Genomic DNA, 9,213 nt, shown 5'->3' with positions numbered 1-9,213 from the left:
ACAGACACACCCAGAACGGGGGGAGCGAAACTGCTGCTGGCCTGACTAATAAGAAATAAATCATGAACCCCCTACATTACATTGGTAACAAATGCAAGACACTGTTAAAAAGCGCAAAGAACATCTTTGGTCAGATCACCTTAGATACTGTTTCACGACAGCAGTGTGGTGATCAGTCTCAAGAACTTTAGAAAAAAAAGCGCACCCCTTTCCAAAACATACAGTTATTCCTGTAATTTGTGGGTTTTCAGTGTCCCACAGATGCATACCTTTAGCTAGTCCTTTCAAGAGTATGGTGCCACTGAGAGAGGTCTTCATTCTCCTAATCTTTAAAAAAAAAAATCCTGGGTATCTCACTTGAACCAGTGTCACTAACAGTTAAACATAATTTCCCTCTGCTTTTCTTAGAAAAAAAAAAAAACACTGGCAACTTGGAAAGGTGATTCACAAATCAGAAACAGAGTCTCAAAAGTAACAGCCATTTTGTAGTGCAGTATTCAATAGGGGCTTTAAAGAGGGATAAGCAAATGAGCAAGAGCAAGACAGCCAATTTGCCTACTAATGGATGCACAATCCCCTCAGGGATAGTTTTCTTACCCCTATCTCTTGTCAAACATTCTTAAAAGCAAAAGCTGAAAACGGTAACCACAAGACTCTCATCTGAAAAAAGTGCTTATGTAATATATTGCCAACATATAATATATATGTTGCATTCTTGCACAAAATCTGCTGAGTAGCACATTATTGAATTATTTCCATTTCCTTAGAAAATTGCTCTCTTTTTAATAACTCCACACCTCTTAAAACTTGAAGTAGCTGATATACCAGTGTTAATTTTGGTTAACTAGATCTTCACACGAACAGTTTGGAAAAAGCTTTGATGTGAACCATTATCATCACAGCCATGACCTGCAGCATAAAAAAGACTTCCCAGCAACTCTACAGCTTCAGAAATATTCTCTCTAATACCAAACTTAGTAATAAATTATTCAATTTCAGAGTCATATATGCACCTCAGTTAAAATAGACAGCAGCCTCTCCAAACTTACACAAGCTTCAGAAACTGCAGAAGTGTTTAAAAAAAAAAAAAGACTGACAACAGGGAAAAGAAAGAGCAACCACATTCAGATTCATGAAAATACAAACATAGTACTCAAACATATGATGAATTCCTTTAGTTGCTTTCTACTTATCTAGGTCAACTGGCACTTGTACCACCAGCTGGGGACTCTTCAATACTATGAACAGTAGACCACAGATTAACGCTTTTGGCAGAACTACTAACCATCCTCTAATACCAAGCCCTGATGATCCTGCCCATGGTAATATGATATAGTCTTCACACCTTTAAGAAAAAACTCTGCAAAATCAATGAATCAAAGAAGGCCCCAGTCAGACTATGAAAATAGGAAAGGCTTCTGTTATCTGCCAAGCAGGGAAAGGAAATTCATTCAATGGGAGAACAGCAGCCAAGTGCCTCAATCACTTTTTAAAATTAAAAATAAGCATCTAAGTCGTACGGGTTTATTTCTGAAGATTTACCCAAAGCTTGTTTGTACAGCACCACTACTCCTGTGTACTACGTTAAAGTAACTACTGTTAGCATTATGCTGGATAAAAGACTGGTACAAGGACCGTAGTCACCACTAGCCCGTCTCTCCGTGTCTGTCTTGCAGATGGTTCATTGGAAGACACACCCGCAAGTAGTCTGCAAGTAAGGCAGTGCCAAGAAAGTTTTCAATTTGTTTGCACATTGCTTAGTCCTCACATTCCCTTAAAATATCAGCATAGAAGGTCATATTTCAAATAACTGGCAACCACTTCAGCTGCAATTACCTGCTTGAGATCTCTGTCTTCCTGCATGCTCCCAGCAGATTTTCCTCTCACTTCTGTCTCTGACAGTTTGGCTCTTTCATCTACACAGATTTTGCTCACCCTCTTTCAGGATGCTGTCTACAAAGAATCAACACTGCATTAACACTGGAATTACAAAGACCACAATTCTGTCAATATGTAGTGCTGACTTAAACTTGCTTCCTCAATACAAAAGAAAAAAAAAAAAAGGGGTGGGGGAGGGGAATTACAACAAAGGAATTTCTGGTTTAGGTGTGGTTGAGTCTCTGCATAGTGTGATTTCCCTGACTGTGTTACGTTGCAAGAGGATAATAGAAATTCCATTCAGACTAACATATGGATCAAGCAGACCTCTGGGTGCTATTTTTGCACCTTGATTATTTGGTCTAATTTGGAAACTGCCATGATACAAATACACATAGATTTGTTACTAGCAATTACAGTAATCACAGGTTACTGAGAAAGTTAAGCATAACTTAAAAGTCATGCTTGTTGGGTTCCCAGGATAACAGCTTGGCAAATTATTGTATCTATGGCTAGAGAAGAAAGGAGGAAGGACTCCTTAATGCACACCTAGACTACATTAGTAAAACTGTAAACAGTCCCAGTGTTTAACTTGTTTCGGGGTTGTTTTGCTTGGGTTTTCTGAGGGGGGAGTTGGGGCATAGGGAAATGCAACAGAGTTTTTTAACATCCATAGTGATTTACTCTAAATCTTGCAGAACTGTAATCCCAATGTGTGCTTTTGAAAACAATGACTGAATACCAAAATACCAATGTCATCTTTTATCTAATAAATACCAGAGAACCAGACATCTTGTTAGGTGCTCCACCTAACAATCTAAGCCCTCGGATCAACTCTATTCTGTGTAATCTCATTCCTAAACTACATGCACATTCCTGCACAAATGTTATTCTCCATTCAGAATTTCATTTACTTTAATCCTTTTTAAAGAGCTAGACTTATCTCTGGAATAATCTTGTGTGCTAGCCAGGTTTCTAATATTTTGTTATGTGTGTATTTTACAAATGAAGCATTATAATAGGTAAAGTAGGAGGCATTTGCTAGTTCAATTGGAGTACAGAGAGGCAGTATATTTATGAATATGACATCCAAGTTAGGAACTGGACACCTAGACTGTGTATCTTACAGTGATACTGCTTTATTACTGGATTTGTCTTCAGCTGCTTCTCAACTCTTTATTTGCAAATTAATTTCTGTATGCTCTTCAGTATCCCTTCTCTACCACTTTCACATATCAGGCCATAATTTAGTTCAGACTTCAATTTCTTTTCAAAGATTTTTCTCCTCACCAGTGTAATAACATCAGTTCTTATCCTTTCACCTCACAATCTCAGTGGACTCTTTTACTCTAAGCCTATGGGCATAAGGAGTGGATTCTTTGCCTCCACAAAGAACCAGATTCCTGGGTAACTCAGGATCTAAAGCAATACAAAAGAGTAAATAACCAAAATATTATCTAATACCACAGTTACGGGACTCAGTCGTGTAAAACCCAACCCCCAAACCTCTTAACTATGCACAAAAGCTAATAACAAAGAAAGCCGTTTCAGGGCATATATACAGCCTAATTAAAGTCACTATCAATTGCCACAACCCATCAAGTTTGAGTCACCATGGTGGAATCCCATTGCACCAACTGTTTACCGTTAACACGGCATCATCTATGCTTTGTCAAGACACTCGGAAGCAAGATCCTTTGTTACTCTCATCTAGCTGGCACAGGCAGCAATATGGGCCAGAAGCTTCAAAGGTGCAGCAGGCCTCATGGCTCAGTCCAGGCTACTGCATCCTCTTTCCTTCTGTTTGGCATGCTTAACAGAGTAAGCCAAGGAGGTGTACGTAGTCAAGTGGCACAGAAATTCACCGAGGAATACGCATCATGAACAAATGATGTATCAGCAATTCAGATGCACATGTACCAAAGGACAGAGATTTAATTCCTCTGACATCAAGAGTATTAATAGTGTCTGCAGCCCAATTTGATTTCTAAGCTAAAACATGAATCACTAGCATTTTGGTTTTTCAGTGTGCCTCACAGAAGTAATTATCCAGCTGCGGCTTGGAGATGTTGCCTAGATACATACATAAACATAAATGAAACACAGTTGCCAAATCCTATCTACTGGCTTTGGCAGCATGAATAAACTCATCCTCTTATCCCAATGAAACAGCCACAGGATATAACCAACAGTCACTACGTGTGTTAACTGGGCTTCAGCCAACTCCCTCAGCCTCTTGGGGACTTCCTGATGCTTTGCTTGATAGCCAACTGCCTTTTTATCCCAAGATCATGCAATCTGAGACAAAACAAGAGCTGTAAAGCGTAGCCAAACATTAAAGATGGTAATTTTACTTTCTGTTCTCAGGTTATCATATCTTCAATCATAGTTTAATCTACCTAAGAGCTATACTGTCCTTGGTTTTATATACACTTAACAGATTAAAAAGCCACATCTCAATGATACTATGAGTTCAGCTTTCTCAGCACAACATTGCTAGCATCAACAGACTACCAACATATATTATAGCATTAAGAGAGATTTTGAACCCATTGAAGATGACACAGTACTTGAAACAATCACATCTGCCAGCTCTATAATAACATTCCCTAGACTGCAACCACGATGGAAAACACTGTACGAAATACTAACAGTGCATGCCCCTGACATTATCCAGAACTGAACAACATGAATAATCACTTCAGACAGAAACAGCTATGAAAGATGGAAGCTGCCAGAAGTCCTCAGGGAATTTTTCCTAGGAATAGTGTTAAAAGGGTTCATCTATTCTGCTTCATTGTTTCCCACCATTATGTGCTTTTTCCACTTTAATGACTCAGAACACAAACAGTCCCATGGTTTTGGATTAATTGCCTAGCCTCTGCCAAGGAACAGGGGAGGCTGCCACACCTTATTTATGTCCCTGAGAATCCTGGGGAATAACTCTGGAAGTGTGAAGGAATCTAAAGCAGCACCATCTAAACTTACTGTTATAATCCCTGAACAACAGGTTCCTATGGCAAATCTGCATGCTGCAAAAAGTGAGTCTCCTCTTCATTCAACATCATGCCACTTCTGAAATGGCCCATCAAAATTAATTTAAAAATCTCTTACAAAATAAAGTTCACTGACAGAAATCAGCATTCTAGTACTACAGCAATCTGTAACACTTCAAAATCTGTAAAACTTCAATTAAAATCAAGGATTCTATGAAATCGCAGGAAAATTTGTCACTCTTTTTGTTTTAAAACGTATCATCCTTATTTTAGTAAAAAATAACATAAACCACAATTTTAAGTTCTGAACAATCTGAAGTTCATTACCTAATTAGGCTCAGCTGAGGTACTAGCTGGGGAACAAATGATGCCTTGCCACACAAAAGAATGTCACAAATTCTTGATTAAATATAAACTGTCTACACTGAGGCCTTTTTTTTTTTCTCTTTCAGGTGTCATCTTATAGCTATAAATAAAATGTAAGGCAAAGTAACTTGACTTAAAAAAAAAAAAAAAAAAAAGCTGTTGACTGAGTGAAAAGGAATGGCTGTCATGAAGAGATTTGTTTCTTCCAGGCAAGCTAAGACTTGCTTTTCCAGGTCAGAAGCATAATTTGAATTCTAAAAGCAGAGCTCTCTTCCTTTAGCGAACCAGAAAAATATATTAAAAGCAGCTGGGTTAGCATGAAGCAGTACATGCAATACCTAGTGTTTTCATTACTGTTTCAAATAACCCTTCAGTAAACACTTCTACTTGAGGTAAGTAACTTTCACTGCTGTGTCCTGCGTGCTAGCAAGCTAGTGCTCACAAAACCTTTAACCTTTAAGAAAATAAAATGGAAGTCTGTAGTGATAGTACAACTACAGATAATTTTCAAACAGATCCTCAACACTAAGGTTTATTGTCCTAATGCTACTACTGTTAAAGAAGTCATTAACACAATAATGCCATCACAGCATCTAGAGAATGACTTGAGTTCAAGCAGTGTGGTTTTGACAGCTACAATCTTCCCTTCTTTTTAAAGCTCAAATTTAACCAGCCTATTAAATCATTTGCTGAGGTGCTATGTCTGCCAGGTAGATAGTCTTACAAGTGATGTGTTTCAGTAGGAAATTTTTTTGCATTCTTCCTGTTTTGGTTTTTTTTTGGTTGGGTTTTTTTTTTAATTTTGAACTGCTTGTGGAAAGGCTTGGTAAGTAGAGTTTCTGCATGCAGCGAAATGTCAACTGCAGTAGGCCTGGCACAGGATGGCACTCATGCTGTTCAACTCACTATGGGATAAACAAATTTTGAAGTCTGCGTATTAAGGTAAGAGCCATGAATCTTTCAAGGTTGCATCATTACTCTGAATTTGATTTTAATTTATGAAATGAAGTTCTAAACAAAGATATTCATTTTATTAATATATGCTTTTAAAGAGTTTCTGAAAAATACACTAGAAGAACTGATCTGAGTGAATTTGGCTACAAATTCTTTACACAATCATAGAATGCTCCAGGTTGGAAGGGATATTTAAAGGTCACCCAGGCCAAATCTTTCAGTGTAGAAAGAGAAACGTAAAATATGGCCGAAGGCAGAAATGTCATGTGAAGAGCTAGGGAATCTCAGAGGGACCAGGTATGCTGCATGATTCCTTTAAAACTACAATGCAAATTCACTACGGCAGCAGCTGTGGTACCAGAGAACCTTAGAAGAGGCAAGATTAACAATCAGGGGCAAGACTTCCCATTTGGGAAAACAGTCAAGCTCTCAGGTAGACAGATGTGTCCTTGGAAACATTAACCTAGACACAGAAAGGTTTTAAATTGAGAATAACTGCTCCCAACAACTGATTTTGTGCCCAGAGATATCTTAAGTAAAAAATGACAAACTGTATAGGTCTGCACTTCAAGTCTTCTGTGCTTAAATAGATTGGGATATATAATACAAGAATGTATCTTTGCAAACATTTAATTAACAAAATTTAGAGCCTCTGCAGAAAAATGCAAGTTAAGAGCAGAAAAATGCAATTTAACAGCAGAAAAATGCAATTTAACAGCAACCAAAGACATAAACACACTTTTAGCACAAAGAAATATAACTTACCAAGCAATGACAGTGCTTCTGGGAAGGACTGTATCCATACTTGTAAAGAAGGCTGCATTTTGTTGAGAGGAGCTTAGTTACGTCACTTACCAGAGAAGCATCTGAGAAAGTTACACATCCAGTCAAACCTAGACAGGAGGAGAGACTGAAAATGCTGCAGTTCCTTCTGCTAATATAATTAAAAGCAGCTTAAATGGAAGTCAGCACTAAACATCCTGAAAGACAATGTTTGAACTGTTAAGTGACTTTTAAACTATTTTGGAGAAAATCAGAAGCAAAAGAAGTACCTCTTCAGATGGTTCAATGTCCAGTACTGAACTTCACTGCATGGGGCTGGACAGTCACTTGCAGCTCCTGTCTGCTAGCACAGGAATGGCTGGCTGGTCACTTGGTCCCTGTATGCTACACTTCCAGCTCCTGGGCTTCCTTAGAAAACAACAAAAAAAAAACCCCAAAACAAACAAAACCCCAGAAAAATCTATTCCTAACTTATTTTACATAGATAGTGTCCCTAAGAGATTTTGCAGTCAGAGAAGGTGAAGAGGTTTATCCAGTCGCATTTGGGAATGAAAGCAGTTCATGAGTGATTTGGTAGTGCAAATACAGTTTGAAAGCACTTAATGCAGAAGTAAGTTAGACTTCACACCTGATAACCCTTTGCAGTTATTCATATTAATAAAAAGAACTGATAAAGTTCCATGGTTTTGAATGTGTCAACCAGTAGTCTCCAAAACTAATTTCAAACTGCCTGAACATAGCATGAAGCTATTGATTTAATCTCCTAACTCCAGTGAATGGGGAGAAATAGACTTAATACCTGTGGAATAATTATATAGCATGGAAAACCTCATATTCTCAGAGACTGAAGTTTTAGTGAAGCGGATAGTGGCTCAGTGAGCCGTGGCTAGGTCAGTGGATGAACAAGCAGGTCACAACCAGAACTTCTCAGGGGTTGACACTGGGTCCAGTATTACTCAGTACTCTTATAAATGGTCTGGATAACATGATGTAGTCCTTCTTTCTCCTCCACAGGTAAGTGTCGCTTCAGGGGTTGTTTACACAGAACCAGTGATCCAGCAACTACTCTCCAGCACATTTTATGGCTTTACTGAAATATTTTTAAGCACTTATTTTTGACTTATTTTGTTGTTTAAAATTCCAGATGTTACTTTCTGAAATAAATCCCTTTTCCTCTTATCAAACTCCTTTAAACAGAACTTTCATTTATATTTGCCCCTAAAATGAGTATGCTTTGGTACTCCTGCCTGTGATACATGAACAAAATAATATACTTCAATCTCACTTAACACAAAAGAGAACAATCATCTTCACAACATGTCACAACAGTGTATTAAAGTGTATTAAAACACCATCACATGTTGTATACAAACTCCAGATTCCTTACCTAAATATGTAAGAAACTACAATTAGTATACTATCATAAATAGAATGCTAGTATAATATAACAGTATGTTAATAAGAGAAAATCTTTTAGGCATAAAGATATATTACTAACATATAAAACTGGACCAAAAAACTGAATTCCTTATGTGCCTGGAAAAAGATTTTATACATACAAACTGAAAACTGCTTTGAATCCCCACACAGAGCTCGTTATCTGGCAAAAATGACTCACAGCTAAACCATTCCTATTATGAGAGGCCACTGAGTGCATTTAGGAGAGTCAGAACTCTGTAATTTGCAAACAACTCTACAGCAGTTAAGCTTGTCATTAGCCTATCACTAGAGCTAAAAGAAGCAGTGGTGAAAAAATAAACTAATTAATATTACAAATATATCTAACAGTGGGAAAAAATATCAGAATATGCTTTGTATTTTACAATTCATTGTTTAAGCTTACTTTAAAAAACAAACTGACCAGGATTTTTAAACAGGTATCCCAGTAAACACTTTATATGCTTTATTTTTACTTTTGTGACATTAAAACACAACATGCTTAGTGAGCAGAAAAATACTTGATGTGTGTACCTGGTGACTTCATTTGTCCAAACTAAAGACCTGGAAGAATATCTTTAAGTTCTTTTTTTTTTTTTTTTTTGTGTTAGCAGTTTAAGCATGCATACAAACAGCTCTCCAGAACATTATTCACACAAAAATTGGCTCAGACATTTAGAAATAGTTGTGTTGTTTGAACGGCAAAAATGGAAAATATTGTTGTAGCTTTCAAGAATTCATGTACCCTTCTGAAAATGATACTCTTAAAGGAAAATACAAGCAGAAATCAAAAAACCAT

This window comes from Indicator indicator, chromosome 16, assembly GCF_027791375.1.
Source record: "Indicator indicator isolate 239-I01 chromosome 16, UM_Iind_1.1, whole genome shotgun sequence".
Taxonomy (NCBI): domain Eukaryota; kingdom Metazoa; phylum Chordata; class Aves; order Piciformes; family Indicatoridae; genus Indicator; species Indicator indicator.
This window is presented reverse-complemented; position numbering follows the sequence as displayed.